The sequence below is a fragment of the Carettochelys insculpta genome, chromosome 11 (assembly GCF_033958435.1).
Source record: "Carettochelys insculpta isolate YL-2023 chromosome 11, ASM3395843v1, whole genome shotgun sequence".
NCBI lineage: Eukaryota > Metazoa > Chordata > Testudines > Carettochelyidae > Carettochelys > Carettochelys insculpta.
This window is the reverse complement of record NC_134147.1, coordinates 1,073,632-1,094,514: the sequence shown is the minus strand read 5'-3', so window position 1 is coordinate 1,094,514 and position 20,883 is coordinate 1,073,632. Positions and strand designations below refer to the sequence as shown.

At 61.7% G+C, this 20,883-nt stretch overlaps 1 protein-coding gene across 1 annotated transcript in view; it reads left to right on the top strand.

Moving 5' to 3' along the window:
• The first annotated feature begins 14,590 nt into the window (after window positions 1-14,590).
• CAMKV (CaM kinase like vesicle associated) overlaps window positions 14,591-20,883 on the top strand; it is a 38,688-nt gene continuing 32,395 nt past the window's right edge. Inside the window, exon 1 of the mRNA XM_075005079.1 lies at window positions 14,591-14,740. The gene's annotated coding sequence lies outside the window, so the exon portion shown is untranslated. The remainder of the gene's footprint in view (window positions 14,741-20,883) is intronic.

The window sequence follows — 20,883 nt, the reverse complement described above, 5'->3', positions numbered from 1 at the left end:
GGGGTCCCAGACCGAGCCCCCAGGCAGCACTGGGACACTGGGCTGCACATGTGCCATTTCCATGTGGGAGGAGGTTCCCCTAGCTCCAGGCTCAGCCATTGCTGGGCTCAGGCCCTGCGGCTGAAGCAAGAGTTTGTGTGTGCGACAGCCCCCAGGATGCTCTCCGGTCCCCTTGCAGCCTCTGCCCCCACTGGTGGGGCAGACAGGTTCCCGCCATCTGCAGGGTGGCTGAGCTCCAAGCCAAGGGGGCTGCATGGCCAGGCAGAGGCAGGAGCAGAGGCAGGAGTCCTGGCTGTGGGCCAGGCTGAAGCGTGGCTGCACGCAGAGAAGAGCCCGGGCAGCGGAGGACAGGCTGCCCAGCGTTGGACGCGGAGGTACCCTACAGTAGCAAGGCCAGGTGGGGTAGCCGGGACTCAGGCTCAGGCCCAGCAGAGTGATCTGGGCCATGTGCTCCGTGTCCCTGCCTCTGCTCCAGCAGAACAGAGCTGGAAGGGCCCGGCAGCTCCGGCTCCCGCTGATTAATTGGGAACGACGCTGGAGGTTTGCAGAGATTAATAATCGAGTCCCGTGCTGCCCCAGGACGTCTGAGTAAACCCTTGATTAGCGGCTCCAGCAGCAGCGTGCTGCTAATTCCCCCGTGCTCACCCAGCGGTTAATCACACGGTTAACGGGCTCATCGCTGTAGCTGGGCAGGCGCAGGACCAGCCAGAACACGCTCCACGGTGGCGCCCGCCGGACCCACCAACGACCATATGGGGGCAGCAGCCCGGGGGCTGTGGCATGAGGCAGGGTGGTGCTGTCGGTCAGCTCCTGCCCAGGCCCAGGGTTCCATGAGCAGGGCAGGGCTATGCCCAGCCATACCCAGCTGTGCTCCCCTGGGGCTGACTTAGGGGCCTGGGGCCAAAGAATGAGGCTCTGCCTCCAGCTGCCCTCACCCCTGCTGTCCGCCTGGAGATGGCACTGGGGGAGAGCTTGCACGTCCCTCGGTCTCCCCACACACAGCATCACCCCCTCCTTGGAGCTGGCTGCAGCAGGCTGGTGCGCTTGGGAAGGTGGCAGCCTGAGCAGCCCCTGTAGGGAGTCAGGCCCCCGGTGCCAGGGCAGGGCAGGGCAGGGTGCATCTCAGAGGACAGGATCAGAGCCCCGGCCCAGCAGGGTGGCTGAGGAATTGTCAGACCCCGTATCAGGAAAGGCCTGGGGGCGGTTATCTGCTGCAGGGCCTCAGCCTGGCCTCTATCAGCCCGTGGGCACCTCCCCAGGGCAGAGACAGACACAGACCCCCCCATGGTCCACAGGAGCCTCCTCAGGGCAGAAACCCCCCATGGCCCAGCAGGGACCCACACTGACCCCGCCCCTGCTGGCCAGTCCTCCGAGGGCAAGACGCCCCTGTCCAGCAGCTCGCTGGGGCTGAGCAGGGAACAGGCCAGGGATCACCATAGCTGGCAGCTGGGGTGTGTTTCCAGCTGGGCTGGTGGCAAGCAGTGAGTGCTCGCCTCCCCAGCGGGGCCTCAGCCTTCCTCCGCCAGCCTTCCTGCCGCCCCCTGTGCAGGCTCAGAGCAACGGGGGGCTCAGTCCCAGCTGTGCTTTGCCCCCCACCCCACCCCCAGCTCAGAGCCTGTGGGTTGGGGTCTCCATCCCTGGCGAGCAGCAGGCGCGGCCGGCCCGGAGCCTTGCAGCCCACTGCCAACGCCGGGCAAACGGTGGCTTTGTTCTGGGCTTGGGGCCCCGTCAGGCCACGGACCCAGGGTGAAATACTTCCTGCTCCAGCACTGGAAACAGCAGATGTGAAACGGCCTGCAGTAGCGAGACGCTGCTCAGCCCAGCAGCTCCCGAGACCTTTCCCCCAGGAGAGCCAAGGGCTTGGGCCAAGGACAGGCTGCATTTCGCTCGGAAAACGAGGGTGCACCAAGGGACCAGCCAAACCCCAGTCTGTGTCACTACGTACAACAGGGTGCATGGGACAGCCTGGGTCATGCTAAACTAATTAACTTGGAGTCACTCCTGGGCAAGATTATGGCAGAACAGACATTGGACACAGTCAATAAAGGCTGGTAATTTAATTAATCTCTGTCAGCACCATTTCATGGCACCCGCTCTCACCAAATGAACCCGACATTTCTCTTCGATGAGATTTCAGGCTTAGTCAATAAAGGTGACTGCATTGGCCCCGGATCCTTGTACTCCTGGAAGGCGCCTGGTTTAGTCCCGCCTGTCGTGCGCCTTCAGAAATTAGCCCTGTACAACATCATTAGGCTGGGGCTTAGCAGCTGCCTGCTAGACCTCCAGCCAGGGAAGGGGATTCCCCAAGCATCTGTTCTGCTCCCAGGGCGGGCCAGGATCCTGAGCAGTTCTCTGCAACAGTCCAAAACGCTGGCTGGCTAAGCGTGCCAGTGCCAGTGCCCCGCAGACAGGCAGGGTGGCCTGTAGGGGGATGTGGGTTTGCCTGCTGAGCCTCAGACGTCACACAGCCCATGGCCGGACCGACACCCACAACGTGGGTCATGCACTGGAGGGGCGGGAGCCCCCACAGCACGGCCTTGCAACAGGCCGCAGGGCTCTGGGGGTCCCCGCCAGAGTCCAGCCTCCCAGCACGGCTGCGGCAGAGGGCAGACGTGGAAAGGTCCAGCAGCAGATGTCACGGCTGCGCCGCGGCCAGCCGGCATTGTAGGGAGCGGGCTGGGCTTGCAGGCCCCCTCTGCCATGCGAGCACCGGGGGATCAGTACGTACGGCAGGAGGTGGCGTGGTCAGGGTGCATCGGGCTCGCTGTTCAGAGCAGGGGCAAGGCCCAGCCCAATGCGTCTGCCAACGGGGGTAGCACGGAGCCCTGCTGTGGCTCGGCAGGAGGGTAGGACCGGCTGGGGGCGGAGCAGCAAGTGGCACCAGTCGATAACCCCGCTGGAGCGTTGGCATCCCCACCGCTGGGTACGTGGCCCCAGCGCCCGCCTGTGGCCGGGCTGCCCAGCCGCTGGCTCTCTGCGGCGCGCTGGGCTGCAGTGCCACCCTGTCCCGGTGGAGCGGGGTGGGCCTGACAGGGCAGGGAGGGAGTCTCCTCGTGGGAGCGGGGCCGCGTGAACCATTTGGGGGACCCTGGTGCCAGGCCGAGGCCCTGCCCCTCAGCTCTGCCCCGCAGCCCCAGCCCCTGCTGGCCCGGGGGCAGGTGCGCAGGGAGTGACTCTCCCCACCTCCGTGTTGGCCCGGGCAGGAGCTGACCCGGGCGCTGGGGAGGGGAGCAGTTTGTCAGACCCTGACCAGGGCGGTCGGGCCCGATGGCCAGAGCAGGGCCGAGCCCAGGGCTGGGAGAGGTCAGAGCGAGGTTCTGGGGGCGGACGGGACGCGAGGAGCGCAGACGCGGCCGTGCCAGCTGACCAGCGACTCCCCGTCTGTGCAGCGCGGACCGGCCGAGGGGGGCCGGGGCCGGGGCCGGGGCCGGGGCCGGGGAGCAGTGCGCCCTGCCAGGTGGCTGCAGGGCCAGTGAGGATGAGCGAGGTGGTCGCCCCTGCGTTCCAGCCCCCCAGGCTGAGGCGAGCTAGTCAGCCGAGCTGCAGGGGGCTGCAAGGACCTGACCCTTGAGCCCTGCTGCCTCTGGGTTCTCCTACACCCCTTCCTGCTCTCCCTCCCCCCCCCACAGGCAGCCCTGCCCACCGCCTGCCCCCCACTCAGGCACAGCGTGATCCTCGCAGCAGGAACCGTCACCCAGTTATTTACAGAGTGCAAGACGCCTCAGCCAGCCCGGCCTCCACCCCACGGCAGCTGCCAGCTGCAGCCGGCACAGCTATTTATACCTCGGCCGTGCAAGGGGAAGAGGCCCGGCGCAGTCAAGACCACGGGGAAGTACCCACGGCTCCCTGTCCCGGCTTTCACGTTCGACCCCCTCCTCCAACGACTATCCAAGTCCTCACACGCCGTGGTCTGCGGCGGGACTGCGCCGGGCCTTGCCTCATCCCAGCCAGATGCTGGAAGCTCTGGGCCAGCTTCCTGCGAAGTTTTCCACCCTTGTGCAGAATAAATTACGTTACACGCCCCTGGCGTGGGCGGCTACGCACCACCGGGGAGCAGAAACACAGGCTGCCGGCTGCAGGCGCTCTGCTCGCGGCTGGGCAGCATTGGACGCTCTCCTGAGTGGCCGCCTGGGATGGTATCGGATTTGAAACTGAACCTGAGAACCATTACTGTAACCACTCTCCTGCCTTCGCACCAGCTCCTGGGCCAAGGGAGGTGTCTAATGGAAGCTGGTGACTCGCTGAATCCGTCTGTGCTGCTCGCGGGCCTGTGTCGTGTTTGTATGGGAGATACAAGCGTGGGCTCTGGGCGGGCAGTTGAAGTTAGTTCTGGGAGATAAAAGCCGACTGTGAAAGGACTCCTGGCCAGGAAAAGCAGAGTGGAGCCCAATCCACATCTCAGGAATGTCTCTGGGGCGTCTCGTCTGGCAGAGGCCAATGGCAGAATGCCCGAAAAAGGACATGGACGGGTGACCTGCTCATGTGATTCTCCATTGCGAACGTGCTCCCGAGGAACAGTGGATTTCCTTCCACAGGGGCAAGGCTACAAAACGGACCCTTGTGGGCTCCAGTCTGGAATCTCCACCTTGCCATGCAATCTCCAGGCTGCGGTTTGCAGCAACAGCTCTGCTGTGAACTGATTCTGAAGGGACTGCGGGCCCATCCCGACAAAGGCGGCATTAGAGATGCTTAAGAGAGCAGCCTGCTCCATCTGCTGCAGCCCGCATCAGGAAATGCACGAGTGGTGTATGTAATGTGATTGCTCTGACAATTTCACTCGCACCTGAGCCTTGCTCTCCTTCTTTTTATTAATAAAGCTTTAGATTTTAGACTCCAGAGGACTGGCCCGGTGCGCTGTTTGGGTAAGATTTCATATACAGTGACCTGGGGCTGGGGCTGGGGCTGGGGCTGGTCCCTCTGGGGACTGGGAAGACCTGTGTGGATTGGTGAGATTGGTTTACATGACCTCTCATCTGTGTAAGGAGGGTGACTGTTCAGGGCACCAGGCAAGCTGGAGAGCCTGAGGGATTTGCTCGTGTAGCCTTTTGCTGGCCAGGAAGGTGGCAGAGGCGCTGTGTGTGGTGGGTTTGAGGGTGCCTTAGGGTGCAGGACCCCACACTGGGACCCAGGTTTGGCTTTCAGCAGTGCCCAGGAACCCTCCATATATTACACCGCCCAAGGGCTCAGCTTTCTGGGAACCCTGCTCTGGGCTGAAAGTTTGAAGAAGGGCCCGGCCCAGCGCTGCTTCTAGAACCAGCCAAGACGTCTCCTCCTCTAGTGGGGTGAAAACAATGCAATGACCTTGAGACAAATTCGCAAATAGCTTCAGGTTGACCGAAACTGCATTTGTTTCAGGGGCTAAGCTGGTGCTAAGTTTTTGTTTTGCTCCAGCCGGAAGGCGAGGCTGGGGTGGACGTCTGCTCTACTCAGCGCAGAACTGCTCAAATGGTCATGTAAAAAAAAACGTTTTCAAGAAAAAGGGGGTGTGAGATCCAAATGAAAAGTGCCACCCACGATGCTCATTTAATCCAGACTCTCTGGCTGTTTGACCGCTGACACCAGGAACAAAACCCCAAATGTTTCTGGGTCAACAATGTCTTATGTTTTGGTAAAAGTCCGATCGTTCCATACCAAACCCATTGCTTAAGCCCAGGCACACGTAGGTTGTGGTTCTATTGGGGCAGGGGATGGGAGAGGACAAAAGCAACACACCAGGAATCAACACACCAAACCAAATGTTTTCCAAGTTTCCCACCAGCTACAACTGGCATTTCACGGCTCGCTCTGCTTAGCATCTCCAGCGCCCCCCAGTCACGGCACTCTGGGCTACCAAGGCAGGCTGTCGTTTCCTGGTCCAACCAGGGCACAGATCCAGAGGTGATCCGAACGACCGATGGCATAGAAAACCTGCGCCGAAGAGAGGCTGAGGCCATGCTGCCAGTGCACTGCAGAAAGGAGAGGAACAGCTAAAGCGAAATCCACTAAGGGCCGGTCTAGGGAGAATCCCGAGGCACAGGAGGGGCCAGACCTCAGACCAGCAGCAGATGTGAGATGCTCTGTCCCTATGAAGGTCTCATCCTCTTTGGGATGGACCGAGACCCTGAGCCGGGAGGTTTTAACTCCCTCCCGACAGTGGCTGATGCCCGGAGCTTTGGAGGGGCTGAGCAGGGATCCACCTCCCTGCTGTCCCGTCTCAGCATCCGGCAGTCAGAGGTGTAGGGACTCCCAGAGCGTGGAGCGCATCCTGGACCCTCTGGCCGAATAGCCACCGATGAATCTATCCTCCATGAATGTATCTAATTCTTTTTTGAGTCCAGTTACACTTCTGCCCTTATAACATCCCCTGGCAGTGAGCTCCACGGGTGGGTTGTGTGCAGGGCGAAGAAACATTTCCTCGTGTTTGGTTTAAACCTAGTAGCAGGCGTCCTTCAGTCTGCACAGACTATGGATCGCACCCTTTAAAGTTTCAATTGAGGACTTCATTTACAGCGTCTATTGTGACTATAAAGACCCACACGAGAGCGACAGTCCTTGCTGCATCTCTTGCAGATGTGGTGGGTGTCTGGCAAGTCCTTATTGTGCTTTCTGTGCGCTCGCTTCTCCTTTGCTAGCTGTCTGATCCTCATCTCGCCCTTCTGAAGGCCCTTGTGTAACCCCTGCCTCCATCTGCCGCAGTCATCTGCTAGTTCTTCCCAGTTGTCCAGCTCGATGTCTACCTCTCTGAGGTCTCTCTTGCAGACATCTTTGTAACACAACTGGGGGCGTCCGGGAGGTCTTTTGCCAGAGGCTAGCTCACCATACAGGATGTCTTTTGGAATCCTTCCATCGCTCATCCTGTGGACGTGGCCAAGCCAGCGGAGCCGACGCTGCCTGAGGAGGGTGTGCATGGTTGGGATTCCAGCTTGCTCGAGGACGGCAGTGTTGGTCACTCTGTCCTTCCATGATATTCCAAGGATGCGCCTGAGGCAGCGCAAGTGGAAGACGTTCAGCCTCTTTTCCTGGCGGGCATACAGGGTCCAAGTCTCGCTGCCATAAAGGAGGGTGCTGAGGATGCAGGCTCTGTAGACTTGCATTTTGGTGTGAGTGTACAGCTTGTTGTTATTCCACACTCTCTTGCTGAGTCTGGACAGAGTTGTGGCCGCTTTTCCGATCCTCCTATTTAGCTCAGTGTCCAACGACAACGTGTCAGTGATGGTGGACCCGAGGTAAACGAACTCGTGGACAACCTCTAACGTATAGTTGTCAATGCTGATTGATGGGGATTCAGCAACATCTTGACCAAGTACGTTCGTCTTCTTTAGGCTGATGGTAAGCCCAAAGTCCTTGCACGCTTTGGAGAACCGATCCAGCAGTTTTTGAAGCTGGTCTTCTGTGTGAGACACTACAGCAGCATCGTCTGCGAACAGCATGTCTCTGATGAGGACTTCTTGCACCTTAGACTTAGCTTTCAGCCTTGCAAGGTTAAACAGTTTCCCATCAGATCTTGTGTGCAGCAAGATGCCCTCTGTTGAAGATCCAAAGGCATGCTTCAGGAGGAGTGCGAAGAAGGTCCCGAACAACGTCGGAGCAAGCACGCATCCTTGTTTGACGCCACTCCTGGTTCTGAAAGCATCCGATAATGCGCCGTCATATTGGATGGTTCCTCTCATGTCTTCGTGGAACGACTGGATCATCTTGAGTAACCGTGGAGGACAGCCTATCTTGTGGAGCAGCTTGAACAGACCATCCCTGCTGACCAAGTCAAAGGCCTTGGGCAGGTCGATGAAGGCTATGTAGAGTGGCTTCCTCTGCTCCTTGCACTTCTCCTGCAGCTGCCTTAGAGAGAAGACCATGTCAACGGTAGACCTCTCTGCGCAGAATCCGCACTGCGATTCGGGGTACACCCTCTCAGCAATCTTCTGGAGTCACATGGAGCTGTTAATGTCACTGGGCAGCCCCAGGCTCTAATAAAAAAAACACCTTGTTCACTCTCTCCACAGCATTCATGGCTTGATAGCCCTCTGTCATATCCCCCTTAGTCATCTCTTCACCCAGCTGAACCGGCCCAGGCCTTTAATCTCTCCCCAGACACACCCCTACTCCTTTTAGTTGTGTTCTCCGTCCCCACCCCCCCAGCCCCAGCCCCGGGCTAGCTTGCTTTGTGGTGACGTGCCCACAGCCGCAGCCAGTGCTGGAGGTGTGGGTTTATGTCGGGGTAGTATGTTATTCGCTGGCTGGCCTAGTTCTTTCCTAGGGATCGCCAGCCGCCTGTTGGATCTGAGGTGGTCGTGTTCGCCTGGAGTTCGTCTATAAGGTGCCCCAAGACTTGTTGTTCTGCTGGATTTTGTGACCGCAGCTGCATCCTGCGTGGCTGTTTTCAAAGACCCCAGACCCTTACTGGGCCTGCGGGAGTGGAAGCTGAGGGGGTCTGGGATCTCCTTTGATGAGGTTGGTTGTTCCCTAGCAATGGGCAAAGCCCCCTGTCTCCGCATGCAGAAGGAATCGAAGCGCAGGAACCAGCTTCTCTCGCTCCCAGTGCCAGGAGCAATCTTTGCCGCCTGCGCCCGGCCAGCAGTTCTCAGCTCGGCTCGGCTCTCCTCCAGGGCCAGCCACCAAACGTCTCTCTGCTCCTCCAGGTGCTCTCCCAGTGCATGAGATTCCTGGTCATCCCGGGCCCCGGCTGGTGCGGGAGTTGTGAGCTGGAGGGTAGGGTCATCGCTGCATAGGGGCCAGCACTGCTCATCTCTCTTGGCAAACGGCCCCCCGGGTGCTTTCTGAGCTGTCCTTAACCTGGTCTTTCACCTCTGGGGGCTGCTGCCCTCCTCCCTATACCGGTGCAGCTCTCTGGGAGCCGGCCCGGTCTGGGAGGGCCGAGGCCAAACAAAAACGGGTGGGGTTAGTGTAACTGGTGCCTTTTTATAGGCTGTTGCTTACTTTTGCCGGGGAATAACCCCCCCTGGCTCGGTCTAAGGATGCGTGGCCTGTCACAGCCAACCCTCCGCCTGGGCATGTCAGCAGCCAACTCCGTGTGCAGCCCTTGTGCAGGCAGCTGCCTGAGCATGTGGAGAGGTGCCCAAGCTGCGTAGTGAGAGTGTGACCACATGCTGGCCGATCCCCCGGCGGAGCTGAGATTGGGTCAGGTGATTCTGGCCCTAAGCTGGCAGCAAAGCCACACACGCTGCGAGCTGCCCCGCTTAAACGAATGCTCTGAGCAGCGAAAGCCGGCTCTGTGCGCGAGGCTTAGCCACGGCAGGCCCACGGACGCACCCTCCCGGGACGGCTCCCTGAGGGCGCTGAGCGTACAGGGCCATGAGCAAATGCATGCAAGTTTTCATTCCTCCCACACTCACTCAGCTCCATCGAGCTGCTCTGGACCCAAGGGCAGACAGAGGAATTGGCAGGGGGATGCGGCCTGCGATGAGCTGTGTCGGGCCAGGTACCTCTCCACCCTGCGAGCACCTGGGCATTGGCACTGCGAGCTGAGGACAGCCAGCAAGAGGAGGAGGAACAAGCTGTGCCAGCCATTATTTACGGGGCAGGTTGTGCCCCACGGCCGGCCGAGAGCACAGTTCTGCGGTCCAGAACACTAATAGTGATGAGACGAACTCCAGGGACTGGGAGCTTGGCTCTGATTTGGGCTTGAAAGCGTTTTCTTAGCAGCCTGGTGTGCTGTGGAGGGCCGTGTACCATGCATGTGCCGGGGGGGCAGAGATATGCTCCTTCCCCGTGAGCATCCTCTCTCAGGTGCCCCCCCCCCCAGCATCTGACCCCCAGAGCTGGCGAGACGCACCCTGCGGCCCCACACAGGCTGCAGCGTCACGGCATTTGTAATTCCAATGCAAACATCTTTTCTGTTGGAAACGCCTCCCGCGCCCCCCACCCGGCAGCGCGCGAAAGCCCTGCGCTGCAGCACGAATCCACGGCGTGAGAAAGCGATTGTAACCGAACGTGAGCCTGAGTCCCGGGAAAGGGAACGCGGGTTCCTGGCTGTGCACTGCTCCAGGCGAGGGAATGGCCGCACTGAAGCGCTCAGGTCAAGCAGGCACCAATATGTCGCCTTTGTCAAATGCTTTCGTGCTTCGTAAGGCCTCGCGTCCCCCGCGGGGCCAGCTTCCGGGCTGTGTCCGGCGCTGGGTGCTGCCGGTTGTGCCGCACCTGCCGTGGGAGGCCAGTGGTATGCTGCCTGCGCTAGGTGTAGGTTAGGGCAGGTGAGTTTCACGGCCACGGTCAGCTCATCAGGCTGTCAATCACCATGACTGACAGTCAACCACACCAATGCACACTGGACAGCACAACTTGCCAGTCCACCACCTTCTGGCGCGTGCCAGCGTCTCTCTGTGGGTGAGCTTCCTTCAACTTCCCGTCAGAGGCTCGAACCGCTCTGGCCCGATGTGAGACACCCGTGGCTCTGTCCTGCCAGCCAGCCCAGGGCCAAGTGGGAGAGCAGACTGGAATGCGCCCTCATGCCGACAGCAGCCAGGGCCCTTGTCCCAGTTCGAACCTCCCCTGGTGTGAGCACTGCAAGCTACTGGCTTTTTCTGCACAGCAGGAAGACGGGGGGATGGATCAGGGACCTACTGACCCCCAGTTGTGTCTGAGAGCAGACAGCCCCCCCCAAGGGTGTTATGGCCCAGGCGCTTGGGGCCAGCACGTGCCACCCAGCGTAGACCAGGCGTTTGGCAAGTGGGGTCTTACCTGCAGCTTTCGACATTGGCTGCGACACCAGTGGCTCTCAGGCAAAGCGGCAAGATCCCCTGTGATATCCCATGGTGGCCAGTCTCGGCGGGGTGGCTGTGTTAGTCTCAGCTTCACAAAGAGCAGGCAGTCCTGTCGCACCTTAAACTTGACCCCTTGGTTTCTTAGGTAATGAGCTCTCATGGGTACATTAGAGGGAGCCCTGGGCCAGCCTCTGAGTTGTGACGCTGCCCATCTGTTCCCCAGTATTCCTGCTACACCAGGGCTCCCCCTTCCTTAGTGAGTGCTGCGAGCAGAGGCCTGGGATCCCCCTTTTCACCATTGTGCATGTACCGAAAGGGGTGTGCAGGAAAGGCTGCGTTCTCCGGCACTACACACCCCCAAGACCCCCACGAACCGGCACATCTCATCTCCCCTGATCTGGGTCCTTGGCCTGGGTTACTGTGCAAAAGAGGCAGAAGACAAATACGTTGATCTCAGCAGCTTCCCGGGAGTGTCACAGGGCCACTGTAGAACCTGCCCAATCACCTCCACCTCAGACGTCCACGCTGGTAACTGATGCTGGCACTGCAAGGTCCTGGAGTGCCTCCTGAATCACACAAGATGAAATTGTGCTCAGCCCAGCGTTAGTGTTGCTCAGTGTGTTTTTAGTGAGCTGGGCGTACGCCGTTGCCACTGACTGCGGACGCCACTTGGTCACAGCCAGGCCCTGCCCATACTGACATGTACACAGGACAGGACATCTAAGTGCTTGGAGAAAGCAGCCTCTCTGCAGTGCAGTGTTACTGCTGGGCTGGTGAGCACCTGGCCCCTGCCTTCTGCTTCCTGCGCTGTACTGTATTCCAACGCTTTGCAAATTGGTATTCCACCGGAAAGCGCCGCTCTTGGTCCCCTGCAATTCCTGACTCACCGGCGCCTCCACTCTCCCAACGTAACGGACATCAGAGCTTTCCTGTGCACCAGCCTGGGCAGAGAAGACTTTTAGCTGGAAGTCTCAGTAAAGGTCAATTTCATGCTGCGCTTACAAACCCATGAAAAAATATTTCCCTCTCTAATAACTGAAATTGGCAGCTAGGCAAAGTGAGAACAAGCCTGCTGCAGACCTTGCTGCAGTTTGAATGAAGGAGGTCTATCTGGTTCATTTTGGCATGTAAGGTCAACAGTTTGTGGTTTACAGCTTGTAAAAGCTTTGGATCCCAGTGTCTACTGTCATTAAATAATTATTGCCTGGCCCCCCCTTCCCCACCGCCTATCCTTGTTTGATCCCAGCTGTGCCATTTCCCGCAATTGCAAAAATGCTTAAAACTCATAACTGTGCAGAACTGGGAAAATAAAAACCTTAAAAGCTTAAAAATAACCATTGATGCTATCTGGTGAAATTATACTAAGCAATCCCATTATTAAGCCTATAAGTGTAGCTGAGTGAGCATGGGGCAGCCTTGTGTCTGAGCTGGTTACAGCTCGCTCCCCAAACTGGGTCTTTACATTCACAGCACACAACATGTGCACACTCACTTGGCCAGCTGGATTTTTTTCTCTCACTGCGGTTTCACACCAGCATCTCTCCACTGACTTTACTCCTGGTTTAAGCAGGAGGGGCTGGGGCCCTGCGTCCAGCAGGAGGGCTAGAGGAGAAAACGTAGGCTCTGATGTTACTGAAGGACTAGCACGCGCTGTCCTCTCCCATATGAGCCAAGTGGATAGTTTCACACGAATTTTGCATTGCCACACAGGGACTGAAGCAGCCACCCCCCACCCCAGCCCATAGCAGCATACGGTATTCATTCACCCTTGCTGTGCGGCAAGCAAACCCGGCCCGGCTCAAAGGCAGGAGTGAGTTAATGTTGGCTGATAGGCCCTGGGATTGTTACTGATCATGTTCAGTGCATGTCTCCCCTGCTTGCTGGCCACACACTTGCTGCTGGGTGGCTGAGCTGTCACACACACACAGGGCAAGTGCCACGTGCAAGGTCCCAGGGCCAGAGGAGGTCAGAGCGAAGACCAGAAGCCGCTGGTTCCCTGCCTCCCAGCCGCGTGCCCCGGCCCTGGCCTGTCTTTGCCCTCATGCTGGCCCTGCTTCTTGGCTCGCCTCTCTCTTTCCTTGGTCTAAAATCACTGCCCACCAGGCAGGGTCAGCCTGCACCCCGGCAGCTAACTGTCAGGCCTAGCAGGGCAGTCTGTTCAGGGAAGTCAGTGGGAGCTGCCCGGGGCCGAATGGGCCTTCTGCCTGATACCTCCATTCTCCCTGCTGGAAGCCTCTACTAGGAGAGAGGAAGTCCGTCACCCCGAGGGACTGCGCCCAATGCTCCAAGCAAAGGACGGCTCCGGCTGCTACAGCAGCGCAGGGCACCAGAGGGGGGGCTCTCCCTGGCTACAATACACTCACTCCAGGAGAGAATCAACCCACGCATTTCCCCATCAACCCAAAATCCACAGCGGAGCCTCTGTCAGCTCGACTCCAGCCCGCTGGGAGCAACGTCAGCCAAAGCCAGGGAGAGTGTCTCACCCCCCAGCCTACCGCTCACCCCAGGCTGGGGGGACCTGCATTTCCTCACCCCACCAGAGCCCACAACTCCCAACACCTGGCTGACCCACTCGCGTGCCGGCATGTGCAGCCTGACCCCAGCGTCCTGAGGCCCCTCTGCTCCGATGAGGCACACAAGCCAAAGGCCGGCGAAGCCACAGAATATGCCCATTTGCGCCAGAGGTAGGCTTCCTCTTCTTGCCTGCAGGGAGCCAGGGCTCCCTCCCGCTCCGGCTCCAGCTCCAGGGCTGACTGGGAAGGGGCAGGGTAGGTTGCAGGCTTTTGGGGAGCTACAGCCGAGTGGCCTGAGACAAGGGCTTTGGAGCAGGGCATTTGCAGGCACAAGGCAAAGGCTAGGTTGGTTCCTCCAGGCTGAGAGTGCGTGAGGTGCCGACGTATTGACACAGGGCCAGCAGCACCCATGGGCCGACAGGTAACCCAGCCATCCTCCCTGAGCCCCGTGGGAGCCTGGCCCTGGCTGCTGTTGTAGGTGCTCGTCCTCATGGCTCCACACCTCGCAGTACAAAGGAGAGCGGGGTGGCTGCAGTGTGGAGGTGGATCGCCCGCCCCAGAGCTAGCACCTCACCTAAAAGCTGCAGCAGAGGCTGTCACTCACACCGCTTTATCCCTGCAATGGGCAGCCAGCTCTTTCCACATGGCACAACAGGCACCGAGGGGCCCGGCTGGGACCCCTGGACACAAGGCGTAAGGAGGACTAGACGCAGGTCCTGCTTTAACAAGCGGGAGCTGGGGGCAGACCCCAGGACAGCTCCAATCCCAGCAGCGTCAGTGAATGTCAGTGTGTTCTGGGAGCATCGCGTCACTGCTGTGCCTCAGTTTCCTTTTCGGTGAGGCTAAGCTGCCTCTGAGGGGTGTTAGATCACGCTGGGCGGACGCCGTGCTGCCAGGGAGGGCCAGTGAGCACCCCAGTGCCCTAGTGACGCTGAAGCCAGGCTGGCACCCCACCCGCTGGGCTGCTCAGACTTGCTGACCGACCTGCTCATTTCTGGCCCTGCAGAGAAACCACAGGGGAGCTCGCAGGGCCTCTGGGCCCCCCAGCTCAGCCCTGGGCCAGCTCCTCTGCAGCGCCCGCACCTCCCTCCTTCCCCATGTGCCCCGCTGCTGTGGGGCACAGCCCTGGCTGGGAGCTCGGGGGCGGGCTCAGCCCCGCCCCTAGCAGGGCCAGCTGGGCCGGAGGTGACTCCCTCAGGCTGCCCTCCCCTGCCCCGCTCCGCCCACCTGGGGGCCCCCCACCCGCTTCCCGACCAGTGGGTGGAGCCTAAAGTTTGCCCGTGACGTTGACCTGGCCCCGCCCCGGGGCGGGCCCCGCTCAGTCCCGCCCCTGTAACTTTCCCACGCCGAAGTCCGGGGAGATGCTCCAGGTACCCGGAGCCGGGAGCGCGCTCGGCCCCGTCCGCCCCCCCGCGGAGCCCGCCGCCCGCTGACGCCCGGCCCCCAGCGCAGCCCGGCCCGGCCCGGCCCGGCCCGGCCCGCGGGCGGCCGAGGGACCCGGCACTTCCCGCGACTGGAGGAGGCGCGCAGGTGAGCCGAGCCGAGCCGAGCCGAGCGGGCCGGGTCACTCCGGAGTCACTCCCCCTCCCTCCCCTGCCGGGTCACTCCGGAGTCACTCCCCCTCCCTCCCCGGGCCGGGTGGCTCCGGAGTCACTCCCGCAGGCAGGGGGCGAGCAGCGGCCGCCGCAGGGAGCCGCCGGCGCTTGGCTGCGCGCTCCGACCCGGGGCCCGGGGACGGAGAAAGTTGCCCGGGGAAGGAGCCGCGGCGGTGCCCGGGCGCTTTGCGGGGACCGCCCCCCCCCCCCCCCCCGCCGCCAGCGGCTCCGGCCCCTGCAGCCCGCAGCTCGCCGCAGCACGGGGGGCGGGGGGCTGTGCTCCGGCCGGGAGCCAGCGGGAGGGCGCCCCGGGCGGCCAGGGCAGGGCAGGGCAGCGCCCCCCGCCCAGCTCCCCGCAGCCGGAGGGGGCGGGCTGCTCCCCCCGCCGTGCACCCCATTGTGCGAGACGTGGCGCTCATTTCCATGACAACAGCTAATGTCACAAAGACAGGGAACGGAGGGGGGGGGCTCCAGCGGGTGCTCGACTTTCCCTGGGGAGGCGCGGGGTGAGGGGGGCTGTGCCCGTCTGTGGGGCTGTGGCAGAGCTGGGGTGTGAGGTGCTGCCCAAGGGGGCTGTGCCCGTCTGTGGGGCTGTGCCAGAGCTGGGGTGTGGGGTGCTGCCCAAGGGGGCTGTGCCCGTCTGTGGGGCTGTGCCAGAGCTGGGGTGTGGGGTGCTGCCCAAGGGGGCTGTGCTCGTCTGTGGGGCTGTGGCAGAGCTGGGGTGTGGGGTGCTGCCCAAGGGGACTGTGCCCGTCTGTGGGGCTGTGCTAGAGCTGGGGTGTGAGGTGCTGCCCAAGGGGGCTGTGCCCATCTGTGGGGCTGTGCCAGAGCTGGGGTGTGAGGTGCTGCCCAAGGGGGCTGTGCCCATCTGTGGGGCTGTGCCAGAGCTGGGGTGTGAGGTGCTGCCCAAGGGGGCTGTGCCCATCTGTGGGGCTGTGGCAGAGCTGGGGTGTGGGGTGCTGCCCAAGGGGGCTGTGCCCGTCTGTGGGGCTGTGGCAGAGCTGGGGTGCGGGGTGCTGCCCTAGGGGGCTGTGCCCGTCTGTGGGGCTGTGCCAGAGCTGGGGTGTGTGGTGCTGCCCAAGGGGGCTGTGCCCGTCTGTGGGGCTGTGGCAGAGCTGGGGTGTGGGGTGCTGCCCAAGGGGACTGTGCCCGTCTGTGGGGCTGTGCCAGAGCTGGGGTGTGGGGTGCTGCCCAAGGGGACTGTGCCCGTCTGTGGGGCTGTGCCAGAGCTGGGGTGCGGGGTGCTGCCCTAGGGGGCTGTGCCCGTCTGTGGGGCTGTGATGGAGCTGGGGTGCGGCCTGCTGCACTATGGGGCTGTGCCCGTCTGTGGGGCTGTGGCAGAGCTGGGGTGTGGGGTGCTGCCCTAAGGGGGCTGTGCCCGTCTGTGGGGCTATGCCAGAGCTGGGGTGTGGGGTGCTGCCCTAAGGGGGCTGTGCTAGAGCTGGGGTGTGAGGTGCTTCCCTAGGGAGCTGTGCCTGTCTGTGGGGCTGTGGCAGAGCTGGGCCGTGGGGTGCTTCCCTAGGGGGCTGTGTCTGTCTGTGGGGCTGTGGCAGAGCTGGGGCGTGGGGTGCTGCCCTAAGGGGGCTGTGTCCGTCTGTGGGGCTGTGGCAGAGCTGGGGCGTGGGGTGCTGCCCTAAGGGGGCTGTGTCCGTCTGTGAGGCTGTGGCAGAGCTGGGATGTGATGTGCTGCTCTGGGGGGCTGTGCGCGTCTGTGGGGCTGTGCCAGAGCTGGGGTACGGCGTGCTGCCCTGGGGGGTCTATGCACATGCCGGGGTGCGGCGTGCTGCCAGTACTGGGGTGCAGGTGGGTGCACCGTGCCCACCTGTGGGGCTGTGCTAGCACGGGGGTGCGACGTGCCGTCCCGTGGGGCTGTGCCAGCAGTGGGGTACAGGTGGATGCACTGTGCCCACCTGTGTGCGCCAGCACGGGGCCCCAGTGGGAGCCTGCCACTGATGTGGGGCAGGTGGGGATGGAGCCGTGCTAGGCAGCAGGGGATCAGAGTCCTCCCCCTTCCACATCTGAGGGTTGCTGACCCCTTCTGGATGTAGCCTGGAGGAGTGAGGGCTGAGCCCCCCATGTGCCGGTGGCTGTGCCACGTGTGCTGTGTTTGGCTCGGAGGTGGGGGTGCGCATGTGATGGCCGTGTATGTGAGAAGGGGGAGGGGTTGGCAATCTACCAGTGCCCCCCCCCCGCCTCAGGCTTCAGCCGGAGCCATCTTACAAAGCCAGCTGCCCTCACCCCTGCTGAGCCCTTTGCTGGGGAGCGTGGGGCCCAGCTCCTGCCCAGAGCCTGCGGGCTGGACTGAGACCGGTCAGCCCACCTCTGCAGGCAGTGAAGGATAGAGCTGCAGAGAGCCTCAGATCTCCACCTGCCCCGCATGGGCCCAGCCCTGCCCTCCTGGGCACACTGTGCAGGTCCCGGCTACGGCCTGCGCCCCTGGTGCCAGCAGGAAATGCAGCGCTGGGACATCTGTCTCATCCCTGGGCTCACGTTCGCTTGCTGCTGCCCGTTCGGGGATGCGGGACCCAGAGGCCCTGGGGTGCTGGCACCGGCACGTCGCCCTTCGGGCCATGCGGGTGGAAGACCTTGCCCTGAGCGCCTCAGCCTGGAGCCCGCAGTCAGAAGTCCTTGGCTGGTTGCAGCCCAGCCGCTCAGCTGGCTGGGGCCCACCGAGCCCTGGAAAGCACTGCAAAGCCGGGGAGGGGTTAGAGCATTAGCAGTGCCTGGTGTCCCCTGGGCCAGCAGACTTCACCGCTCTGCTTGGAGCCCTCCACCTGCACTGGAGGGGTGCTGGCTCACACCTGTGCTGAATCTGGCCTGCTGGGGTCCCAGGCTCTCACACTTGTGTCTCTGCTTCCCCCTAAGGTGCCACAGAACCCGGTCCCGGTCCTGCCACCGTTCCCAGCCCAGCTGTGGTGTGAGGCTGCCTGGCTGGCTGCTGCACAGCAGTGGGACTCTCCCAGCCTGGGAAAGGAGGGCGCCTTGCAGCTTGATCCCCTCTCGCTCCCTGGGTGCTGGGTCCCCGTGTGTCTCGGGGAGCAGCAGGCGGGTGACTTCTTAGGGCCTGGGCATTGTTACTGGGGGAGCCAGCGATGGCTGGGTGTGTTGTTCTGGTTGGAGTTCCTGGGCTGGGTTCCCTGTCCCATAGCCCCAGCATGGCTGTGGTCAGTGCCCTCTGGGCCAGGCTCCAGGGGCACTGAGGTTGCCTCCTGGGGGCCAAGCCAGGTGTGCTGCTCAGCACCAGCCTGGCCCAGTGTGGGACAGCTGCTGCAGTTCCATCTGCAAAGCCAAGGGTGTGAGCAGCCTCCCTGCTACCCGCTGGGGGGCAGTGATGTTACCGGAGGAGATCTGCCCATCAGCGCCTACAGGCTGGGCTCCTGCCCCGCATGCTGCAGCTGGCTAGAAGGCACTGCCAGGGCCATGGGGCTAACCCCAGCCCACGGCACAGGCTTCGTTCTGTCTATATCCACCATAAAAATGCCCCCAATGGGTCTAGGAGCTCTGCAGAGCTGCCCAGTCGTCTTGTCCCTTTAACTCCCTCTCCAGCATGTGACTCATGGCTGTCATGTGGTGGTGAGTTCCCCAGGCTGTGGTCAGCTGAGACTCCCTGCCTTTTCCCCTCTGCTCGGGAGGACCCACACCATCCCCACTAGATCCTTTGGGATTTGTACGACCCACAGCCCCGTCCACTCGAAATCATGTGCAGCGATCTCCGCATCACCCATCTCTTGTATGTGAAGACCCCTCCTCACACTGCCGCCCCCCCCGATCTGTTCTCAGCATTCCCCTACAAGGCCAGGATGGCAGCGCAGGTTTGACATGTGACCAAACCACGGCGTTATAGAATGGCCTCCCCCCGCCCCCCATTCTTTTCATGCAGCCCAGCAGCTGCCTTCCTTTTCTTCTGCCGCTGCGATTGATGTGGAGGCTATTAGATTCAATCCAGGCTCTTTCCTGGGGTTTCTTTATGATCTGCAGCCGTCTCACTTGGGCTGTGTTCTCGTCAGATCTCGCAAGCTAAGTAGGGTTGGTCTCGGCTTGATGCTTGGATGGGGGAGCGCCTCCTGGTTCCCTGCATGGAGCTCTGCAGATGCCAGCCCTGCGCTTCTGCCCCTCCCAGCCCTGCCAGGGCCGTAACCCACCTTAACAGCCCTGGCACCCCACGAACAAACCCTTGGGGGCTGCTTGGAGCCATACTTAGAACTATCTCAGGGCCCCGATGAGCAGCTGGCGCTCGCTTCTCTCGCCTGGGAGGGTGTCGCTTCCTGGGTACAAGGCTCCGGCGCCTCCATGTGAGCGAAATGGCCCCTCTGGCAGCGCGTGCCGGGTTGGAAAGGGAGCGGTGCTCTCAGAAGCTCGAGGCAGCTGCTCATTAACCCCTCACTTGGGCACAAGCTGCAGTGGTGGGTCGCAAAGGCTGGGGCCACGTGCGCGGGCTGAGGGCCGGCCGGGGCTGGAGGGCAGTTTAAAGCCACAGTGCAGCCGCAGGAGTGTTTACGTTGAATGTGGGTCTGGGGCTTGGGAAAGCTGCGTCATCTCCTCTCGCTGTCCGCGCCTGGCCTCCCACTCCCCAGCTATTGTGTCTTGCACTGCTGCGTCGTGTCTTAAATTAGATGCTCGGTGTTGGGGGCCGGGGCCGGGCACGTGCGTGTGTGTGTGTCTGTGTGCGCACGCACAACGGCCCTTCCCCGGTCTGCTCGGGGGCTGCCGCGGCACGCACGCGAACATGGGCCCACTGCTCACTTGCCTGTTGCCTGCGCCACTTCCTGCCTCTGCTGACACGGCCAGCGCACAGCTTTGCCAGCAAGCGCCCCTGGCTGCATTGGCTCCTGCTGTCCCCGGTCACCCGGCCCCTGGTCAGCCTGCTCTGCGACACTGCTGGGGGCTTGTCTGTGCTCCTGCCGCGAGCTCCCTGTTTGCAAGGCCAGTCCTCTTTTCCCAGCTGGCATGCGGATGTGGGTCGCTGCCCTGGCCATCCGTGGGGTCCGGGCACGCTCACAGAGGTCAGTGGGAGTTGAGGGCACGTGCCCCTTTTTAGGGGCGTGCAGGATTGGGCCCAGCCAAGCCACGTGACTCTTGAGCTGACGGGTTTTAAAATCCCTGGTTCCCCCTTCCCTGAGCCGGCCAACCTGCGACTGGCCCTGCCCTGCCTACCCTGAGCTGCCGGCGCTCCAAGTAGAGCCCTGGAGCCATCCTGTCTGCCTGGCACAGGCTCTTCCTTTAGTGCGCCAAAGGCTGCCTATTGTCGCTGGCCCCATTGTCCTCCCGAAGCAGCCTGGCTGAGCCCCTCTGCCCGGCTGAGCCAGTCCAACCTCGCAGGCAGCATGCTCCCTTGCCGGGGGAGGATCAGGCCCATGCTGTGTCCCCGGCCACAGCGCAGGCCCCGCCCACACCTCCCCTCCTTGCCAAAGCGCTCTCCTTCCCTCCCCTCTCACCCCGGTGACTGGTACCCCAGTGCCTGGGAATGCCCAGAGTCCCTAACCTAAGGCGCATGCCACTGTCCCCTGGTGAGGCAGACTGGAAATGCGGCCCCCCCTTTCGGCAATATTCAAAACTTGGGCATTAGCTTTATTGCTTCTGAATTCTAGTAGCACAGGGCCAAACACAGCCAGGAAATAGAGCAGGGAGAGACCTGGGCCTGTGGCTCTCACAAAACTTGTGCCTTTTTGATGTGGTGCAGATTGTGTTGAGGACACCGGGGAGGTGGGGGAAAGAACGGTGCAGTGGGAGCTGGAGGGGAATGTGAGATTGTGGGATAAGCCCATTAGTTGCCGGTTTGTGCTGAAGGGGTGTGCAGTGAAGTAGTAGTTAAGAATGCCAACATGTTAGTCATTAGGTTTCAGAGTTAACAGCCAGTGGGCCCAACGGGCATGCGTGCACAGCTATTGCTTTGGGCTCTCCACAAGCTCAGGCAGACCCTTGGAGGCCTGCTCATGTTGTCCTGGTTTCCTTTGTCTAAGGATGGGGATTTAAAAGGAAAAACAAAATAATTTTGGAGAATGGCAGTTGCAAAGCAGGGTTGGTTCTGGAGCAAACTCCATGGCCAGGCGTGCCCAGGGCCCTGAAAACTAGGGCCAG